Source organism: Dromaius novaehollandiae, chromosome 5, assembly GCF_036370855.1.
Source record: "Dromaius novaehollandiae isolate bDroNov1 chromosome 5, bDroNov1.hap1, whole genome shotgun sequence".
NCBI classification, from domain to species: Eukaryota; Metazoa; Chordata; class Aves; order Casuariiformes; family Dromaiidae; genus Dromaius; species Dromaius novaehollandiae.
In genome coordinates, this window is record NC_088102.1 from 37,505,574 (window position 1) to 37,528,693 (window position 23,120).

Consider the following 23,120-nt stretch of genomic DNA (forward strand, 5'->3'; position numbering starts at 1 on the left):
GATGCTCAGGACTCACCAGGACTCACCAGAAACACTCGGTGCCTTGCAGGATTAGGTCTTTGCTCCGTATTGCTGCCTGGGAAGTTACTGTGCTGCTAAATGTCACAGCTAACTAATGTGTGACCTCTGGGGCCTGACACCACGCTCTTCACCTTGCCTGCGTAAGATTTTTTGATTCTGTGGCTAGAAATCTGTCATAAAAGGCTTAAGTCTGAGTGAAGAATTCTTCTTTTGAAATAATAAGTTTAAAATATCCGAGTGATACATTTTTATTAGATTTTTTGAAAAATTCCCCAGTCAATTTTTCCATTGTTTTCTCAGTTAACAACAGTAATAAACCCTATCCTGGAGCAGATACACAGATTCTAAATTCCCTTCGTTTTGATTATTCCCAATGCTACTCACAGGAAATAAAATAGAGAAGTCTTTGCAGAATCAGGTCCTAATAAAATAAAATGCAGTGCATATGGTCCCAGTAGAATAAAGATATATTATCATTCCCACCTTACAGAAGCAGAAAATCATGTTAGTATATTGTATGTTCTAATACTGTTTCTCTAAGCATTTGCTATTGGCCTCTGTCAAAGATTGCACACTGGGCTAAGTGGACTTTTGGTTGGAACCTGCACAGTGTATTGCATTTCTTTGGGTAACTGCTCAATGTTACTTCTTGAGATTTGACCTCAAAAACATTCATATTTGGATGGAAAATGGTGGAAAAACAGAGCTCAGCTATCATAAATGTGAAGATAAAGCAGAGAAACTTGACCCCTGGTGCTGAGTGTTTATGTTTCCTACTGTAATATGGGACTGTTGGGGCAGTTCAGCACAGTGGAGCATTAAGCCTAGGTGCAATAAAATTCAAACTAAAGTTAGGAAGCAAAACTGGGAATACAACCAGAATTACCCAGTTCTGCCAGTAATTCAAAAGTTCTCAAATCTGCCAGCTGCTTGACATTTTTATCTACTTCTTTAAGAAAATACAAAAAGAAAGTTGAAAGAACTTTATTTTGTTGCTCCAATCTCAGGTTTTCCTTCCAGTTTCATGAAGAGCCTACAAGATGTTAAATATTCAGCTCAGAATGCCTTTTGGAAAAGTCCCTGCATTTAATAACTTGTTTGTAAGTTCAGGCCCTCTATTTTTGCATGTAAATCTGTATCCTCTGTTTCACAACCTATAGGATATTCTTAAAATACTTTTTGATGTTTATTGTCTTCAGCTAATGGTTTTAATAAATTCTCATGTTTGAAGTTTTTTTATGTAACACAAAAGTTAAAGATTGTTATGAAAGCAAAATAATCTATATGGCAGATAGAGAAAAAATTCCTTTTGATTCTCTGACTTTGTTTTCACTATATCCATTGTAAATGCAGTATTTTTTATATATATACACTTATTAGGGCTAAGATAAAACTGAAGGCTTGATTCTTCTCCCAGTGAATCCAATGGCAAATCATCTCCAAATTCTGGTAAAAGTAGGATGGATAGACTTTACAGTTCTGGTAAGAAAAAAACAAACAACTTTCTGACAAATCTCAAAGCCTGGAAAATAAGTCTGAAAAAAATCGGCAGAACAGGAAGCTTTACAGTTTGCCTGAAGGAATGTTTGCAACTAACTGCTCATGAGTTTATCACAATACCTCCCCTACTCACGAAAACCCTTTTCCCACATGAGCCTGTGGACAATAAGGAAGATTGCATCACTTAGTTTTGGGAAGAGGGTTTTCTTTGGGTTTGATTTCTGAATGTGCAGTTCAGCACTTCTTGTAGTTAGCACCTACAAGAAAACTCAACATTTTCTGTGTGATAGGTAACAAACATCATAGCTCACCTATTCTCCTCTGCGTAGTCGGATGCAGCTGTCCTAGCACCAAGATTGCAGGAAAGCTTTATCTGAAAAGCATCAGTCGGTTTGGCTCCTGTCTTCCTCTCCCCTTTTTAACAGCTGGTGTTTCCAAGAACTGCGTTGAAAGGCTGAGGCAGATTTTCATTTTTAATAACTGAGCTTCAGGTTCCCCGGAGGAAAACGTCCTCCATTGGAGACAAGAAGGTCCTGTGTCACCCAAATTCTTTATTTATTAAAGAGATAGATGAGATCTTCTTACAAAACCACTGTAAAGACTCTCCTTAAATCTGGAGAGGTATCCATCGCTGCTTTCTTACAATCCTTTTTTCATTTTTATGCCCCATCATGAAAATCCAGCAGGTCACCCACTGCTAGAAAGGCAGGAAGAATCACCTGAAGTGCAGGGTGTGGGGAAATTAGAAAATGATGCTTGTATTCATGGGTCTGCCAAAGACATAATAGTACAATGGAAGTCACTTAATTGCTTTCTGGTTCAGTTTCTTCAGGTGTACAATGTGAATAATACTTTAGTGAAAAACTTACTGAGTTCCTTTGAAAGGTGCTAGCAAATGACAAATATTATTTTTGTCCATTCTGTTAAAGGAAGATTATCTTCCTTCAAACTCCCATCCCTCCTCACTGTGTGGTGCTGAGAGTGTACAAATACAGAGCAGATTGACACATGTGGAAAATTCATAATAGAACATGAAATTCTCTGGACCGATTCTCAGTATTTGTTTCCAGTTCTTTAAACAATCTATTTTTGTGAAAAGAAAAGAAAAATTGGGGAGTTGCTCACTGAAAATAGGGCAGTCTGGAACAACAACAAAAAAAAACCTAAGTACAAGAGTGCTCCTCTTTAGAGGGAGACACAAACATAATAGTTTCAAAAAATTCCATGGAAAAAGCAGTTTGTAATTGAAAAATAGCATGCTTCATTTCAAGAGCTACTTTACTGGAATGTGTCAAACCCCAAAGGGTCGTGTTCTCAAATGCCTGTGTGTACCTTGGGTGCCAAAGTCACGTCTGAGCATTGCCCCATATTTTAAAATCTTGCCCAGAATTTCTGGTTTGAGAAAAACTTAGGGAAAAAAGTTTTTTCTTTATCAGAGTAAAGACTCTCTGCAAAAAGAAAATGGGAAGGTTGAAAGCTGACTTGGTACCAAAGAACTTGAAGCAATCAAAGCTTTTGTAGAGGTTTCAAATGGACAGCAGGCTAACTGCTGGTCTCAGAGGAATTGCAGGAGGAGAAGGCGGAGAGAAGGGAAGAAACCAAATCAAACAGAGCCATTCAGCTGGCTGAGAGCTTTGGATCCTACCTCTTGATTGCTAGTGTAAGGTAAGGGGGAGTAGTAATGGCCATAGAAATGCAGCAACCTCTCCTTCTACTTTATGACTCACAGTTTATTTGTTCCCCTTTGGGGAGGTACCGTGGCTTCCCCACTGGTGCTGCACGGGCTAACACCCGACCTGACTCATCACTCCCCTTCCCTGGGGACTAACCGGAAGGACTATTTCTGGTTAAATTAACTTTCATATTTTTCTTTCCCTTTCCTTCTCTCTTGTTACAATTTTCTGCTTGTTTTTCTTTCTCGTACCTCTGCCTCAATTTCCTGTTGCTGTCTCTCTTCTTTTCTTCCTCCCATCTCTTTTGCTGTTCCAGCAGTTCCCTTTCTTTCTACCACTTGGTTGCATTTTTCAATCATCTTTCTCATATTCTCTCCTGCCAAGGAAGGGGACTGGAGATACTTGCTCCCAACACCACTGAGCCTTCCTGACTGTAGTTGGTGCTCTCCGTTGTCAAAGTATTTTACAAGAGTATTGTTAGGCTAATCGAGGGAGGAAGGTAAGCAAGTGGCCTGTTTTATTGACAGGGAAGCAGAGACAGCTACCTCATCTGCCTATTTCTGATTTTAAGCATCCAGTTTGAGATGCTAGCTAGCCTCCCACTCACTGGGTTTGACAACTATGTTATTTCTGTCTGTTTTCCTTAAAGATCTATTATTTCAGTATCTAATTACCCACACTAACACTAGCTGATGTGTCCAAGAATAACCAGAGGCGCGGTGGTAGCACTGCAAGGAGCAGACTGTCTCTCTTGTGGATTCCTTTATCTAACTTCTGCTTTGTGCACGCAGCAATGGAATTGCTGGTATTTCAATAATAAGAATAGGTAATGCCATCTTTGCAGAGCTGTCTTGATAGTCTACAGATCCAAACTGCTGAGTCATATTATTGTGTTTGGGGCTTTCTGTAAGGTATTGTATTGTTTTAGAAGGGAAATCACAATGGAGGGATACGGCAGCTCATGTGTCAGGCCCCCCGGGAACGTCAGGTACCCGCAGAGCACTGCTTGCCTTTGTGTTGCGCGGTTCTCTGGGAAGCCTATGCAGCCACAGCCCCAAAGAATAAGCAGCTTTATTCACTGTTTCCTCTCAATTCACTGTAACTAGGGAGCAGCTACTGAGGAAAGGGGTGTATTACCGTATAGGAGAAAGGTTACATATCATACCTTTCTGTGTATTGGCTCAGAGCTGTAGCTAAAATATCCACTTTGGAAAGGGTATTTGCTTCCATATGCACATACAGATCTTCTAGTATAGCTGCATAGCAGCCAATTCTCTCGAAGGATCTGATACTGATCCCCAAACATCTAGTGAAATGAGTTGATTAGTGTATGCAGAGACTATGCAAGCTCCAGTTCTTTACTGTGTGTTGTAGTGGATAGCACTCTGCAGGTTTTTTGAAGAGTTAGATGGGAGTTCGTGTTTAAGTGAAAGTAAAATTAGATCTAGAATGAGCAGAAGCTAGACAAAAGGAGCGAAAGATGACTCACAATGAATCTCTGGGGGATCTTAGGCAAATCACAATGCCTGTCTCAGGACTCAGAGTTTCTATTGCTAAAATAAAGATGTAATTTCACACATCACCTTTATAACTTTGAGATCTGAAAACATATTAAAGAAGTGAAAAATATTATTACTGTACTATAGAAGCAGTGGTTTTTCTTTCTTTGAAATTGAACTCTAGATTATATGCTTGCTTACCCCATTTTTATGCCCATGTAACACTATCAGCTTAAATGAAATTAATATTAATTTATCCTTACTGAAGACCTGAGGTCATGGACTTAGGTTTTATCAATAAATTCCATGCCATAATAATGTCCAGAGTCTCAGTTTATTCATGTTACAAAATGCTGTCTCTCCTCAATCAGTAAAGTTTTTACGCAAATAGAAATAAGCAGCCATCTAAATTCTAGCAGGATGTGAGAGTTTCTACATTCAAATACTCTGTCGGCATGTATTGCAAACCACCTGTATGTTCTTTTAGAAATTTTCTCTTAAAGTCCAGTGTTTCCTTCATGGTATTCCCAGATTTAGGAACATCCTACAAAAGATTCTGCATGTACTCATTGTATTAAAAATACCAAAACAAATGTAATCCAGCCATGCTGATCTACTAGTATGAAAGCTTGCAGAAGATAAATTTGAAGCCCCTGTGTTTGACTATTCATGAAAAGTGAATCACTACTCTTTTTCTGAGTACTTACACAAGAAGTCTGACTAGATGACTTACAGGAATAGAAATAATATGGTCTTTGGCGCCAAGCACACTTATATTTTAAATGGAATACCCCTCAGCATGGAAAGAGGGAATTTGGAGAAAAAAAGCTATGGAAAAATTTTAACTAAAAATCAATTGAGGCTATTGTGAGACGACATTCCATAAAAAGGACGAAGGCTCATTTTCCTCGCTTTAATTTGTTATGAACTCTTCTCAACATTTAGCAACTACAGGTTTCAGAGAGGGCTGTCACTAATCCTGCATGGTGAGAAGGATTTTTGATGTCTGAAGAGCAAGCACCCCAGAGCGGGGTCAGGGGGCTGGAAGGAGCCCTGAGGGAAGCTAAAGAAACAGACACACTAGTTTACGGGTTGAAGGTGAGTTGGCATGTGCCTGGTAGACGTCTTCTAAATATGAGGAGCATGCTTACGCAAGGGATAAACAGGATTTGTAAAAACAAATATAACTACAGGCAGACACGTTAAGCCAAATACATTGCTCTCCTGGCTTATACAGCAGGGGTGAACTTGGCTCCATGTGTGACCTTATCTAAGACTAGAGCTGTGACATCTGATAAGTACATATATTAACACTGTATATACTTGGAGACTTTTATTTATAAATGGATTTACAGATAAATACTTTCTGGTATATAGAAGTTACGATTCTCTGAATTTGTGTGTGTACGTGCCACATGGCACAATCTATACTCTCGGTTTGTGCCTATATATAGAAAGTAAATATATGCAGCAAGGCAGTGGGGGCAGGGGAGGCCTTGGCCCTGATCCATTACACCTGGCCTTTCTAGAAGACCATTAAAATTTCATGTTGTTTTCCTCCTGTCTCCTGCGGTCTTTGTTCCACTGAGGCCACTGCTGACCAGCACGCCTCCCGGGCTAGGCAGAGAGAAGGAGAAGGTCTGCAGTTTGTATTTTGCTGCTCCTGCAACTTCTAATGAGCTGTCAATCAATGGCCTTGTTTCTTGGAGGCTTATCTGTGACTGCTGAGAGGGGCCAGCCCCAGGGATATATGCAAGCTAGAAGAAAAGACACCAATGGCATATTTAAAGTGCTTTTTAGCTTTACAGCCAAGATTTCTCTCCAAATTATTGTTGCATTCAAGCTCTTACAGTAAAAAACGTCACTCAGGATTACAGCACACAAACAATCTGTTATTTTATTATAAAGGAAGAGCAGTAATCTCTACACCTTATCAAAGTCATCACGTAAACAAGACAAATTACCTTGCGTCAGACTGGCTTGCAGATCACCTTTTTTGGCAGAAAGAAAGGAAGCTAATTTCTAGAGATGAGTCAAAAGTGGAACCATGTTGCTAACCCACAGAAGCTTGGGAGGGTGGGTTAGAAAACATGATCTAGTTCTACTTTGGGTACATCTTTGTAGTACTGGTAATTCAGCTGCATCACAAACCCATAGGAAAAAGTGAAAGAAGCTGAAGAGGTCTATAGTAAGCTCTGAGCCAGTCTTAAAACAGCGCCACTGGAATAGCTTAGAGCTACGGCTCTGTGGTTCTGTTTGGATGCAGCCCCTTTAGCTAAGGGCTGCAAAGCAGCCTCTCGCTGCCAGGGTCCGGTGTGCTGTTCGGCGAGCGCCCAGAACAGATTGCGTGAGGGGTCACTGCGACATTGCTCCTGAACTCAGGAGGCACTGCAGACACGCAGAGCTATTTAACTTGAAATGCCAAGACCTGGAGGGCTTTTCCTACTAATTCATTACATTTGATAAATTGTGAAGCCAAACTCCATACTGCATCCTACTTGGCAACAGCTTTTTAACCCTTTTCATTGTTGTCCCTGAGGGAGAGAGAACTGAGAACTAAACTGAAGGTCCACCAACTGATATTAACCAAGTAGCTTTGCTTTATACCTGGATGAAGATGCTCATGCAGCTTTAATTTTGGAATGAGAAAAACAACCATATTTCAGAACAGCCGAAGAAGACAGGCAAGCGACTTTTCTTTACAAGCTGTTGTAGCAGAAGTTAGTTGTATGTTTGAGAAAGGGGGAACTTTGCTTAATATCATAGTTTCCTGAAATAGTTTTAGCATAGTAAATTTCCATTGCTGAATCCAGACTAACCCTGATTCTCTGTTGCTTTGACCTTGTAGAACATATCTTAGAAACCTTACTGCTCCCACCCAATCTCTCAAAAACTATTATATCTGATTTCATTGCTTTTAACATACCTATTTCCCCAGCATCTCTCTGAGGTGGGGAAATGCCCCACCTTTTGCAATGAGAGGAAACTGAGGCCAAGAGAAGCCAAGTGACTTGCCCAAGGTCACATGGGAAGTCTGTGGCAGGTGGGGAACCATGCAGGCAGCTAACACTTTAATCACAGGACCACTCATCCTTCACTGCCCTTTACACCTTTGCAAAGTCAACTACCATTCCAGTCTGGCAGCATTTTGCACCACTTCCAATTTTTTATGCACCAAGGTTAAATGCCAGGATAGTCTTGTATACAGCTGTACCATACTGTCAGTTTATACAATTACATTTTGAGTCCCAAGATATCTAGTGGCTTTTGGCAGGCCAAGCTCCTGGACCAATACTTTGTTTCAAACCATGGTGTTGGACGAGAAAAGCTTGAAAGCAAAAGTCTCAATATGGTAATGCAAAAGTCAGATAGAATGAATCGTACACACTTACTGAATTTTAAAAACAGTTTTTTTAAGGAAAACTCTTGCCTTTTTATGGATTGACTCGTGATTTCTGGATACTTCATGTTGCTAATAGTGATATTCCCTCATACAACCACAGTGAAAACATACTGTCAGTGAAACTGGTACTGTGCTTAAACTAGAGCATCAAGAGATGGCCAGAAAGGTAGTGGGAGAAGACTCTGAGGTTATGTGATCAGGGAGCTCTGTAATACATGAACATGAAGTGTTACAAGTTTGTACTTTTTCTTCGCAAGTTATTAAGGCTTGGCTGGACACACAGACTTTGAAAGACAGGAAATTTAGGGAAAGTTGTTCTAAGAATTCCATTTTTCTTATACATGCCTTCATTCAAAGTACAACTTCTCAACAACAGTGATGTTGGCATGGACTTGAATAGGGGCTTTGCACAGCCAGAGCAAGTAGAAGACAGAAGGGTTTTCACACACTCTTCATCTTCTCAGGCTCTACTACACCATGGTTAACATATAGATTTTGTGTAGAGCTGTGAAGCAGATGTGCAGTACCCAGATTTAAGCACACTGCACTGTGTTTCTTGTCATCTTCTTGGTGTGGAAGCCAACAACTAGCCACTACACAGGAGGCACACAGCAGTCCCTTCTTTCAGCTGTTCTTTGGAATGAAAGTGGTTACAGCTATTATATTTTGGGCCAAGTGCTGATAGGTTGGTTATAGCATCAGGTACGTGCCTGAGGAGCCAGCTACTTGTGTCCAAAGGAATGACTACCCTTAGGAAATAATTTGGGTCCACAAATCCCCATTGTACCCAGGTACCTGATTCAAGGCCACAGGTAAGTGCCTAAGTCCTGGAGAAGGGTAGGGCTCCCTACATGCTCAGCCTTCCTGCTTTCCTTAGGTATCCCTGTACTCAGCATCCCAGCTGCTGTGAATCTTATTCCTAGGTGCCGGCTGCTCCAGAGCGTTGGTCATCTAATTCGGGCTCATGAACTCAAAGCTAAGGGCCCACAGAGTAGCTGTGGAGATGCTTGGCAAAACCAAGCCTTAGTACGTCTGGGCCTTGGTGTATAAAAATGCACCTTTCTTTTGGCTGATGTATAGTTCCTGCTCTTAGGCAGTCCAGACAACACTTTATTGCACTGAAAAAAGCCAGCCATTACAATTAGCTCTGGTATACATGATGCTATTGGGCCCTTTGTATCTTACGGAGTTTCGTAGAATTTGAATACAGTTAAGAACTGGAAGATCTAATGTGTTACTGACCCTATCTGACCTACCAGTCCACTGTAAAAAAACCTGCATCCTCCCCCACACATGCTAACTATGAGTATTACAGGTTAGGGCAATGCAACCTTTCCAAGTGGTTCTGGCTAAATCCCTTTGCATCCCTCTCCCCTCAGCCTATCTCTCAAGTCACGTGGATGCAACAGCGGCAGGTCCTGTTTAAATAACTGATTATGTACAGGCACCACAGGGGTCATTCAGCTGTTGGGCCTTGTGTGCAGTCCTCACAGCTGTTCCCCATTTACAGCAAGGCAGAGGAATTTTCTGTGGGCAAAGTTTGGCCCTTGGGCTGCCAGTCAGACCACCCCACTTATCGGTGAAATCTGAGATGTTCTGGGACTACACTGGAAAATCCCTTTCTAAATGTCATCTCTAATTATTCTACTGCTTAATTCTTAGTAGTCCAGAAAGACTCTCTGTCTGACCATTTGTACATTTAGAAACCCCAGATGTCAACTGCCAGCTGTGTTGCACAGAGCTGTCTGCTACTCTTTGGGTTATAGTACAGTGGTGCCAATTGTTGATCTTCTCTGAGATGTGTGAGCGTAAGAGCAAAGCACTTTGGACAGTTCACAAGCAATCAACAGCATCCTTAAGAACAGGCTTTGAACAGTCCCTATTTGGATTCTTAGGGTCAAAGAAAGTGAATCCTTCAGCATAACAAGACAGCTGTACGGACACAAGGTTCTTCTGTTTTTAAAATAGAAAACACAGCATTTGAAGGTCAATGCTTCAAAGCTCAGGTATGGATCCCAAGTTCCCCAAAGCAGGCCGCAAAAAGACCTGGAGATTTGCCCTTATTTAATTGCCAAATCACTTGAAATGGTGTAAGTTTCTCCCACTATGTTTCACCAACACTGTTTTTGGGGTTACCCCTCATACCTAACAGTTTCAGGAGACTTCCTTTTTTAAAGAGCAGGATCAAGAACCCCACTTAGAGTAAATACATGTCAGCTCCTGCGACCTTTGTCTGTGGTTAGAGGACAGCATGTCTTATTTAAAAGAAAAGTGAGTGAGAGAGAGAGAGAGAGAGAGAGAGAGAGAGAGAGAGAGACTGAGTGACAGATACCTCACTGCAGTCCCCACGTGAATAATTGAAGTGGAATCTGGAATGCACACCGCCTTGCCGGGGACTTCTGGAGACCACGTCTCATCGGAAGAACTGACTGTTACCGGAGAGGTAATGGAGAAGTTGCTGGCCCAAGCCTCTGTAGTCTCGGCCTGCTGCGGAACAGAGACGCCTGGGTCAGAAGGGGCACCCCTCGCAGCACAAACTATATGGGATTTGAAAACTGGGCATCAGTCCAAGGCCTAAACACAAGCTCACAAAGAGATCCTTCAGAGATGCCAAGGGCAGCCAGAAGCTTGCCCCGAGGAAAGGATGCCAGGATTGCTGAAACAGTGATGCCACAGGCGACGAGAGTCTAGAAATCTCCTCTTACTCACTTCAGCATTGAACAACCCTGAGCAAAGCTACCTGATGTGCTATTAGAAATATTTGCATCCTTTTGCACTGCAGCTCTAACCAGTGGCCTTTTCTAACTATTTACAAAAAACTAGATGGGATTTAAATCTTTCAGTGGTAACACTTGCCAATACAGTGATACTCTTCTGAGCTTATTTAACTCTAACAGCCTGCTGACTACTTGTATTCTGTTGAATCCATTCACTGGAGACAAAATATATATCAAATCTTTTCCAAGGTATAGCATTATTTCGCAAAACATCATCAGGTTCAACCTATTAGCAAAAGTATTTTTTTGCAAACTTCCTAGCTCTCCAGTCAAATACCATGGGAATGAAAATCATCATACTTGCTGATTTTAAAAAGAGATACCAATTTTGCAAATGAGTTTTTTAAATTTAACGTACAAATTTGCATTTTGCTACCAATCCCTCTTAACTTTAAACTCAGTTTGCCAGCAGCCACTCCAGGCAGACAAAAACAGCCAGAAATATTATACCTATTGCGACCCAGACTGCTGCCTCGTGGGAATAGAGAAGAGTTTAATGGGATGGGAGAAAACATCTGTATAGCTACAATTGTTGGGGGAGAGAATGGTTTATTTAGTTGCTTCTCAATGACATATCTTTCTTAGGTGTTTCTAGGATGCCCATTGCACAAGTATCTGAGCTCCATCTCAACTGTCTGGAAGGTAGTAACAGAAAACTGCTATTTGATCTCACTCCTTTATCTAATCTCATCTATCAAGAGCATGCTCAGCAGGCTGGTATCTGAGCACCTCAGAGAAATTACACAAAGTCAACAACCTTTTTTGGCATCTCCTTTTTGTATTGGAAAAAAGCAGTACTTAACATCAAGGAAATACAAATGAGTACTGTGTGATCCAACCACGCGCACCCACAGGGAATGTGGTGAAAATGGGTAGGGGGGAACATAAAAGAAGCTCCCCTTTCTATGGAAGTCTTCCAGCAGTCCCATCATCATCACTCATTACCTATAACACAGTTGATACAAAAGTCTGCATGTTCCATGTTCTGTGCAAATGTTGTAAAATGTTTAACAGATGGGGAAAAGCAAACTACAGGTAAAATGTTAGTCCCAGACTACTCAAGCAGATAGCAGCAGAGCCACAGCTGCAGTCCTTGGGCCTGGATCCAGGACAATACATTCTCTGCACTGGACTTGAGGTAGCCTGCACTTGAGTTTTTAAGCCTCAGTGGACTCCCTCAACCCACAGGTTTACCACAGAGGACAACTACTTGTCATCTCCTTTCATCTTCTTCCCTCCAAGCATATGTTAGCAAAACCTCTATACACTATCTTACCAGGGTGCAGTACATCTCCACACCACAGTATCCCACTGTGCCAACTCCCTGCACACACACCAGGAACAGGGAAGGTGGACAAACTGCACCTAGAAATCCCCGGTTGGCCCTTGGGCAAGCTTCGAAGGTGCCTTTGGGCTGAAAAGAGCAAAGATTTCAGGGCGCCTGACTTCTAGGACCTCATCTGATGAGGAGTACTTTTAGCAGCAGTACTGGCCAAAGTACTCACACCTTGTCTTGTCCCAACCCTGTGCCATCTCCTTTTGAGTTTTGCCCGTGCAGCAGGTTGTGGGATTAGATAGTGACCCAGACTGAGCAAGTGACCCTGGTTCCTTTTAATGCATGGTGCCAGTAGGAGCTACACCGGCACAACTGAAGGGGCAGCTCAGCAATAAGAGCAATCAGTTGATGCTGTTTGCCACCAAAAAAAAAAAAGTTGCCAGATTTTGCCAAAAGCCAGTACTTAAGTTTAAGCCCATATACTGACGAGACTGCTTCCTTCAGCTGCTGTTGCTGAAGCTTCTACTACATGGCTTGCTGATAGACAAGAAAGTAGTCATTCGCTAAGTAGATTCTCATAACTTCTACGCATCAAATTCATTTTCAGGTCTGCCCTGATAAATGTCGGCCTCCTGAGGAACAATAAAAGCCTTGATGTAGGCACTTATGATTACCTCTGTTAAGTAGTCACAGTATTTAAAGAAAGAGTGTGTAGTAGCTGAAGGCTTCTGTGCACCTTCAGGTCTGTAGTTCAAATCTCTCGTAAAGCTTAATTGCTTTCCTGATCAGTCCTGCTCTCTGCAGTGTGGACCTCATTTCCTAACATGCTGTCAGTGCCAGCTGCGAGGACCTGGAGCCTATGCCACTTTATCTCAAGTTGGGCTGAACTAACGGCGCCTGGAATTAATAAGGGATCATGTGCTCAAGTTCTATAAATAAATGAAAGGGACAGAGTCATCCCTAGGATCCTTGCCACCTTTTAGGCACTCATGCATACCTTAAGCGCACTGGGCCAGCACAACAGCTCAGGAACAAAATGAGCAATTAATTAAACAAATGTACAGCAACAGAGGTAATGGAGTAACTATCTACACAGTGGGAAAGCTTCCCAGAGCCATGTCACCTGATCAAAGCCTATGTTAAGAGAGCAAGGTGGAAAGGAAATGAGTTAAAAAAAAGTGAGTTTTAAAAAGATCAGAACTCGCATCTGAAAACGAAGAATACTAGTTCTGTCCTCAGGGTACAGAGGCATTAAATCATCAAAGGATGTGAAACTCCCAGTGCATCAGCTGCTCCGCAGAGATGCCTGTGCACACACTCCTACCCGCAGTAAACATGAAATAACTTGAGATTGTTTGTCCCTCAGAGAAAGAGAGATGGCAGCCTCACAGTTACGTTGGCTAACTGCTGGTCATGAAAGCACAGAGCAACTGATGCCCCTTCCGTTCATAGCCAGGCTCCCCATGTTGTAACTTAGTGTGCCCCTATGCTTGCCTACACCAGCAAGCTAGTGAAAATATTGGCTTGAGCTTTACACTGCAGTCCTGGTTAGTTTTCTGTTAAAAGGTTTAAAAACGTTGATACAGCTTTCTGTTAGCTTCTTTTAAAGTTACATGGATGAGTTTTATTCTGTACCTCAAATGCCATACCTCCTGTCAAACCAGGCCAACAGCAGAACGTGATGTGCTTTGTCCAAAATTTGGGCTAGGTGATAGATGTGTCCTAAAGAAGTACTAAGACGTCATGCTGTATGACTGTAAGAGCCTCTTTTGTCTTTAGAGCAAAGATCTCCAGGTATCATTCACTGAGAATCAGTTCTAGTAATTTCAGAAAAGCCCTGCAGGTCTCATAGCCTAATATGAGGTGTGAGAAAACATCTACTGAGTCTTTCACTCTGAGATGAATAACAGCATTGATTTTGGAAGAAATGCTGCAGTACCAATAAAAAAAGCATTTAAGCCCCTCCAACATTCTCAATTTGGCAGAAAAATCCCTGATCTTGGAAAGTGGCTAAAGATACTATGATTGAACAATCCAGAACTGCTGAGTGCACATCAAACACATCTTCATTAAAAGTTGTTGGTAACTGTTGGCTGAAATACTCCAGAGAACACTAATTTTAAGCAACTGTATTAAAAACCAGCACTGACCAGCAACTCTAGTACAAAAATATTATCTGAAACACTAAAATGATCTGTGAACCTAACTCATTTCCCAGTGTAGATGTGAGCACAGGACACAGATGTATTTGTGCATATGTAACCTCAAATAAACAGCCAAAACTAAGGAAGTGTGCGATGAAACACATAGTTCCTAAAAATACCTGGCAAGAGGGAGAGTTAAACAGTCAGTTTGTGTTGTACTCTTTAGCTACTGATAGGTGGATTAACAGTCAGTTTGCAGGGAAAATGCTACATAGTATCACTGGGAACAAATATGAAACCCAGAATAAGACTGAGGGTTTTATTCTCCACTTATACCAGTATAATTCCAGAAGGATGTTCTTGACTTCAGTGGAATAAATCCTGATTCACAATGCTGTGAGTCAGTGGACTATAAGTCCCAAGGCTTGATATTAATATAGGATTTATTTCTTGGATCCAGTAATAATGCAATGTGTACTAGAGCTGTTGAAAATGATTGGGCCCTATCTCCCACAATGGGATGTAACCAGGGATGTAAGTGTTGTGCATTTCCCTCTCTAGTACAGGAGAGCAAGACAGTGCAAGGGAGCCAGACTAAAAACACACATACAGATACAGACACACACACTTCTAAGTCAAAATGTTGTTTTCAGATTTCCATGAATGATGTGGGTCCCTTGGAAAAAAAATCTGTTATCTGTTATTTTTCCACTGATGAACTAAAACCAATTTTTGATCATCTCTTTTCATTATAGTAGTAACTATGTTTATACAGTTTTCAGACTTTAGTGCCTACGCTTCATCAGTGCACAGTACTATTAGTTGGCTGAATATGGCACAGCTTATCATGGGGGGAGGCTCTGCCTCAAAACATTGAGATGCATTATACCACTCTCAGCTGCCTCTTTACTGACGGGAGAAACTCAGCTCAGCCTGACATAGTAACATGCAAAGCAGAGCAAGCGTGCTGATACAACGCTCTTCATATTTCAGTTTAATGACATTTTGAATATTCCTAGTGAATTCACAGCAAAACATACTACTGTTGCCCTTTATCTCAGGCTTCTAAAGGGAACATGTGGCTCTGATTTACCTTCCCCCCCCCCCAGATTACTGCATGGAGGAGCAGCAGGGGAAGGAGGCTAGACAGAAGAATTACAAAGCAGCCCTTGCTATGTCTAAAGAAGACCTCTAAGTGAAAAGTTATAAGAATGGCAGAAAAATTAAGCAAGAAAGTTGCAATGTTGGATTAGGTACATGCAAAAGCAGGAAAATGTTAGGGCAGGTCCTTGGCTGCCATAAGCAGCTGTAGCTTCATTAAGTAGATGACCAGCTTGATTTACACTGTAGGGGATCTGTTATGGTGTTCAGTATCATTATAATTTCTAATGAGCTATTTTTGTTGTTATTAATTTTGGTAGTCCTAACAATTTAGCTTTTGTATCAGCCAAAATAACCTATTTTAATCATTAAGAATATGATTCAGTATTGCCACCTAAAGTTGCCTTTTGAGCTTCAGAAAAGTACTCTTGATGTCTGTCCTGGCAAAATGCCTCAAGGCAGATCTGAATGTCTGCTTGAAAGGCCTGTCTAGACTAGGAAAATGAGCAGCACTTACAACATGCTAATGAGTACATATTGCTTAACATGTTTTAAAACAAGAGAAGAGGAAAAAGATGCCTGCTCAGGGTGTAGTGCCTTGTGTAGCTAAACTACCTTAACATCTTGCCACTGACAACAGGGAAAATCATGCTCCCTCTTCCCTTCTTCCGCACTGCTCCCTATCCTATGCCCAGCTGTATGGTCCTGCTCCTGGCTTTAAATCTGATGATGTTTGCTAGGCCCTTTCTATGAACCAATTCACTGAGCCTAGCAAGGAGTCTGGATGTTTGTGTGGGTAGATGACCCCTTCAATTTCACATAAGCCATCGATATGTACACGGACTTCAACTGGCTGCCTCAAAAACTGTAAATTGGAAATAAAGCTATAGTAACAGTCCCAGTTCCCCCTTTTGTGGAACAATTTTTAGGTACTTAGTCAAAAGGCAGTCTTTACACTTAAAAAGTGAGTCTTCACAGTTGACTAAAGTTACTTCGACAGCCTATTCCAGTAAGCTCCTAGATGGGGTGCACACTCCTGACTGCTCAGGGGTGACCCCACTCAGCACATTTTATTCTACTGCAGGTCACCCTAACCCCCTTTGGCCTGTCTCTGAGCTGCTCAAACTTCCTCCCATCCCTCTCTCTCTCCATGCTTCTCCCCTTCCTTTTGAGCTACCAAGAATCAGCATCTCCTGCTTCCGCACTCCCTCAGAGCTTCATGTTTTTCTCTTCTCCCTTCTGGCCCTCATCACCTCTCTGCGTCAGAGCTTACTCTGTTTGGGCCCCTCTCATTCACCTATTTCTGATCACCATCCACCCGCTCCAGGAACTCAGATTCACTCAGCCCCTGGCTCATAGGCTGTTGACACAGCTGTCTATATTAATGTTTCTTTCAGATGGATAGAAACTGATCAAGATTTGGCCCTCAGTGAATTTTTGTAAGGCACATGGCCTATTTTTCATGATGGTAAGTGTGTTTGTTCTGTTCCTTCTGGGTATGATAGGATCTTACTTACTTGGATGCACAGTGCTGTGTATTATGAAAGTGCCTCTGTTCACTTTGGCCTAGCTATCTGTATTCAAACCTTTTTTTTGCAATAATCAGAAAAGGAGGGGTATAAACACCTAGCCTGGGGCGCAAGCAGTTAGTTCAATATAAAGAGATTTAAGTAGGAGCAATGGGAGAAGGAAACAGGCTGAATGTCAGGAAAAGCTCTGCCAGTGAGACGTGTTTGGCTGTGAAATCTTCTCCCAGGGGAAAGAGGTCAAAGCCTCATTGTTTGGAAGTGGGGCTGGTCAAAACTCTTTTTGGAGCAGCCGAGGGAGAGGTGGAGGTGAAGAGAAGAGCAGCAGCTGTGCATGGCGGAGCAGCAGATACAGGAGAGGAAGTGGCTGGGTGGACAGGGAGAAGAAACAGGGGAGGCTGAAGAAGGAGTGGTGCACACATACGCAAAGGCACAAGGGACACAACAAAAGGAGTAACAGAGGCACAGTAGGGAGCAGGGGACAAAAGGAGCAGAGAAAGGGAAAGCAGAGAGGAACAAGCAGGAACAGGAGACATGCAGGACAGAAAGGAATGGCAAAAAATGCTAAGGGCAGCATTGAAAGGATAAGAGTGTAGGGATGAACAATAACATGGTCTCATTTCTCTTTTGTGCACTCAGTGGCTAAGCAAAGCTAAGAGATATTAAAGCACAGGGAAAGGACATCTTCTGGGAACAGTTTTTGAACAGATCTCGTGTCCTAGGACACTTTTTGCAGTTTTAGCGACTTTCTCATTCTGCAGTTAGAGGAAATCAAGATTCTTCAGTGTTTTTCTTGACAGAGTCAGGGACAGACAGGTTAGAAAAGCCACCAGTGCAGTTCCTTAGAGCATGAAGCATAGGCACAGACAATGTAGTGATGTTTCCCATCTTCTTGATGATAAATGCTTGATGATATGAGCTGAAGGAGGCTGTCAGTGTTAACACTGCACCATTTTTATTGGCTACTCATTGTTTTTTGTTCCATTTTTACAGAGTGTAGAAAATTCCGCAAGTTCAGTAACATTTCATTCCTCTCACTGGAGTGAGCTCCCCACCAAGCAAATCCTATAGTGACATGAATTAGTTGAAGTTCTCCAGGAATCCCTATTACATCCTCTATTAAAACTCACCATTAATTACCTGGTATTCCAGGACTTCTCAGAAGTTCTTCAGCTATTGTCAAGAAAAATTCCCAGCTCAGTTTCTTTCCCTGTAATAACATTGATGTTTATTTCTCTCTAAACCAGGCTACTCATTTGATTTTGCTGAAGTTTGCTTCGTAATTTCTATGTAGATCTGAAAAATAGAAAGCAGTTTATCAGCTTCAGTTTTGGCTAATCTGCCATAAACTGCATGTGCTTAACTCTTCCCGTAGAGATCAGAACAGTGGAAAAAAATACAGGATCTTCCCCAGGACCAAGTGACACATCCCATGCCTAGAAAGAGTCAGAGTCCTGGCAGAATTTACCTGTGGTCCAAATCCAGACCAGCCTGTTATATTTCTATAGCCCTGTTCAAAATGCTTATTTACAATTCCTGCAAGTCCTTTCAAATGCTCATCTACAATGAATATGGCACATTAAATACAGGACTCTCCAAGTTCATCTGAAGACATTTCTGATAACAACATGAATTGCCTTCTCATTCTGCTTTTTATCTTCGTTGTTAATCCCTTCTCAGAAAAGGAGCCCTGCTTGGATTACTGAGAACAGCCTCTTTGTTCTCCTTGTTTTTTGTTTTAATTGCCTTCAGAGGACTATTTTAAAAGAATATTCGAGACAGAAATACAAGCTGGCAAGAAGGCCATTACTATAATTTCATATCTGGTGCGATGAGCAGGACCTTCACAGTAATGTAGCTCAGCTGCCAGTTTCAAGGCTAAGACAGTTTTGTGACAGTTGAGCCCAAGTGGAACCAACCAAATATAAGTCTGTTGAAGCTACTAGAGTTTTTTCACTCCGTGTTTACAGTAACCAAGATCAAGATCTAGTGCCTTAGGTTGCCAGCAGCATTCACAGAAGGAATTTGAAGTGAGAGAGAGAAATCAGTTTTGTTAAATGTTATGTCAGGCCTTCTTGAGAACTGAAAGAAGCGGGGCCTGGAAGTTAGATACTACTTGCTGCCTCTAACTTAATTCAGATCAATAAAATCACATTGGGATAGTCACTATCCATATGCAAAGTCAGTCATTCTCTCTCAGTTCCCAGTGAATAAGTCTCCAAAGGAATTTGACAAATGGTCATAGAAGGTAAGCTCCACATAAAGGCCAAGTATTAGAGTCACTTTTTCCCCTGTAACTCTGAAACACTCCTGTGTCAGGGTAGGGCACTCTTGGTGGAGTAAGGCAGCTTGTTTGGCTGGTGCAGAGCTGTGTACACAGATGCTTTACTCACCAAACCATCATTTTCCAGGGCTGCTATTTAAGCGAAGCCAACAGTGCCACTCTGCGATGTGATCGTGGTATAGCACAGTGCTAGATCTATACTTGGCTTTGCAGAGCCCCAGGGAAACAAAACACCTGATGGTACGAGACTTTGGTGGCAGGGAGGTTCTGCAGCTGGCAGGAAGGGCTCCTCTCTGTGTGCCAGCCCAAGTAAAGTGTCCTACACCAGGGCTGGTAGTATGATATCCAGAAGATCCAAGAATCAAATTAACTATATCCACAGAAATCATTCCCTCAGTACTAGAGGTGCAAATATAAGGCCTGATGTACATCTGTGTGATTACAGCTTTATAATAAAAAAGAAACCCAGGAAAATATAGTAGTTAAACTTACTGTGACCAGCTCCTTTGGCTTTTATCAATTTCTGCAACATCATCTATTTTAACACAAACCCTCATTTTTGGAAGAAGTTCAGGTAGAACTTTCTGCATTTCACACTGCCTGACACCTTCCACTATAAGAGTCGCATTCAGCTGCCTATAACTTTGCTAAGCATAAGCTAGGCTGAGTCTTACACTACGGTTGATTCAAAAAACCCCAAAACAAAGAAAAAGAAAAAGCAACACCCCACCCACTTTGGTGGCTTTGGTAAACCTTCAATAAAGCTATATAAAGGCTGGAAAGAAGCAGCTATTTGCCTACTTGGAAAGGGTCTCATATCTGTTCTGTTCAGCTAGCATGTTCTAGTAACTCTCCAGCTTGCAGCAGCAACATAAGCAATAGCTTCTGAAGGAAAGTCTGAGGTTTCAAAGACCGACCTAGGCATTCACAGACCTGGATCACTCACTTTGTTTCTGCTGGGAGACTCAGAGTATTTGGGAATGGTAGAGGTTCCCTCATGAGGTTCCAGCCAAGTCATGAAGGAGGTATGGGTTTCCCCTTTGGGAGGTATTCAGTTTATCCCCTCCTAGCTCAGAAAGCAGATGAGAGCCTGGGGTCTTTCTGGTTTATTGCCCCATAGCCAGGAAAGGAAGATTTCTAAGCCCTTCTGCCCATACTTTGTATACCACTGGTTTAGAGCAAAAACTTGAAGTTAGGTAAGGAGGGCAGCCTTTGAGTCAGGAATGTGTCTGTTACCTTATCTGTCTTAGAAAGGGCCAAATGGAGAGAAAGCAAGGGATGTCAAGAAAAGGTATCTGAGCGCCATTTTGGAGAAATGGATTCTGGCCCTGCCAACCTATCTAATATTTAACATCACACAGAACCAAATGTTCTCATTTCTTCCAGCCCCCAAATCTGGTGATGTATTCTGCAAAGATATTGAGCACTTAACATTAAAAAAAATGTATTATAAGATGCTGAAGTTCCAAAGTTTATAACTGGTTTCTCATATTGGGTATGAAATTAATCAATTTCATTGAAAAATGCTGACCTTACTCTGCAGCTCAGCCTCTTCTCCACAAAATAAGAATATGATGATCTAACCTAGGTGTTGTAAGGAAAAATTCAAAGCTCATTAACTGCCTGTGGAAGATGATGGTACCCTGAATACTGCAGAAGATCCTATGAGGAAATAAATGATAATTTGATATTGAAAGCAGAGCTTGTATGGTTTGTATAGTAAATAATGCAGAGGTCTATATGCATGATGAAGTGCAGAAAAGTAATTAATAGCTACCAAGTCATGTGCATGGGCTGTGGTCTCTGGAAAAATACAGGATGATTATTGGTTTAATGACTAGCATCGTGTACTCAGACAGGGACCAAGTCAAGATGACATACACATGCACACACAACTCAATTCTGGCAATTCCTGACTTAAAAGAATTTGAAAGCTTTATGTTAATCTTACATTAAAGACAAAAACCTAAACTAGAAGAGACCCCTATACTTACAGGGGAGAGCTTTTTATTTATTCTCAGAACTGTTTGAAATAACCACTTTTAAAGAAGTCATTCAAGGACTAATATCAAATACTTTCTTGCAAAGTAGAATTCCAACATAAATCAAACTTGAATAAGATATGCATCGTTTACCTAATGTTTCACATCTATTTTAATTCCAGAAAAATCTTTAAGCTTCTTTTCCCTAGTATTTGCTTCATTCTGGTTGCCAAATCTGATCTTCTAAAATCCTCAGCGTATTTTTCTGCAGTTAACGTTCTTGCAGAAATAACATTTGAAGAAGCTGATGTGTTATTTCTTAATATTGTAAATCCTGTACCTGAAGCTGTAATCCCAGATTCATTGTGTATATATACATTATATATAAACACATATAGAGACATTATATCTATAAAGAACACTGAGCTGATTGGCCGAAACCTCGTACTACTCAAACTGTTCTACACATCTTCGAGCATTAAAGTTACACTACTGATATAATGTTCTTTTTGAAGATGTACAATATGGTAGTGAACTTCAGTTTTATACAGAGGCAATTGCTAGCCTGTCAATGAATATAAGCTATTTCAGTTTCTGTGGCATTGCGATTCTTTGTGGTAATGTGGCACTGTAAAATTGCTCTCCTCATGTGGCTTCTCTAACCCAGTTTGCAGTAGTTTGCCGAAGAAAGCTGTACTATAGTATCACCTGGTGGCCAAAAAGGAAACTCCATAATCACAGAGTTTGAAGGCAATTAGTTGTTTTCCCTCAAAGAGAAAGTAAAATTCATTTGGTTTTTAATCATGAACAAACTTAAGTCAATCATTAGAGTCTGAGGACAAAGGAATTACTTTTTGATGAGAAGAATTAAAATGAAATATTAAGAAAACAAGCATAGATACAACCTTATTTTGTTTTAGAGGCTGTAACTATTGCTTTAGTTTTCTGCATTAGACAGAAGAGCTTAAAGAAGTGTTCCCTTAGCAACTTCTAGGTGTCTAATACAGTTTACTTCTCATGCATTAGTATTGGTTTTCTTCTTTCTCAAATCATTGATTGGCATTTTCTCACAATGTCCCAGTAAACAGTGGAAAACTGAAAGAACAGATACAATGTGTTTCTGCCATACTGAGGCCATGCAATGTTTTCTTAAAGGAGCTATAAGTATGATTTGTGACTGTTAGTTTTATTTATAAGCTATCAGTCCTAGTCCAGATTCATAGGAACTTGGCAATATAACCAGAGCCACGTTTTTAAAGAGAGTAATAAAGAAGCAGAGATACAACATAAATGCAAATCATTCCTTATTCTGAAGGGGCAAACTTTCAATTACTAAGAATGGGATTTTCAAAAACACTCAGCACAACCTTTTTCTGTCCTTCTGAAAGGAAAAAATCCCATTCAGGTGATAAGAACATTTATTCCTACACTAACTGCTGCTGGTTAATATTAACGACAGTTTAATACTCTCTTGGCCATAATAAAGAAGCTATTCCCTTTTCATGTCAGTTTTTGCATCCAGGCAGTGCCACAGCTTTCACCTGAATTTCTCTTTATTTGTATTATGAGGGTCTGTGGGAACAGGAATTTTAGTCAATTCACCTAGAAACAAAGTACATTAAGCTCAGCATGTTAAACTTGGAATTAAACTGAGAACTGAACTAATGCTCCCATCAGAAACAAAGTGGCCTTCGTTCTTTACTAAGCCTTCTCCTCCCCACCCCCAAGTCACAGCATCCAGACAGGTTTTATTTCGTGTTCATCACCTTTGATGCCTTAGTTCCTTCACCTTAACTTTACCACATAAATCCAATTAGACAAGCCTTGTGCAAGAGATGCATCAAGGTAACGGGCAGCAGGTTTATATGAGATCTCATGAACCCCTGAGGACAGGAAACTCCTGATTTTTGCTGTTAGCTGGGGTTAGGGACAGC

General features: G+C 41.2%; 1 long non-coding RNA gene across 2 annotated transcripts in view; it reads right to left on the reverse strand.

Moving 5' to 3' along the window:
* Positions 1-255: 255 nt before the first annotated feature.
* LOC135328482 (uncharacterized) overlaps positions 256-23,120 on the reverse strand; it is a 79,712-nt gene continuing 56,847 nt past the window's right edge. Inside the window, exons 5-8 of one of the 2 annotated variants that reach the window (XR_010389389.1) lie at positions 18,061-18,216; positions 10,429-10,583; positions 1,833-2,291; positions 256-1,500 (exon numbers count right to left, since the gene is read on the reverse strand). This is a non-coding gene — a long non-coding RNA (uncharacterized LOC135328482). The remainder of the gene's footprint in view (positions 1,501-1,832; positions 2,292-10,428; positions 10,584-18,060; positions 18,217-23,120) is intronic. The other variant, XR_010389388.1, reaches the window with a different exon arrangement.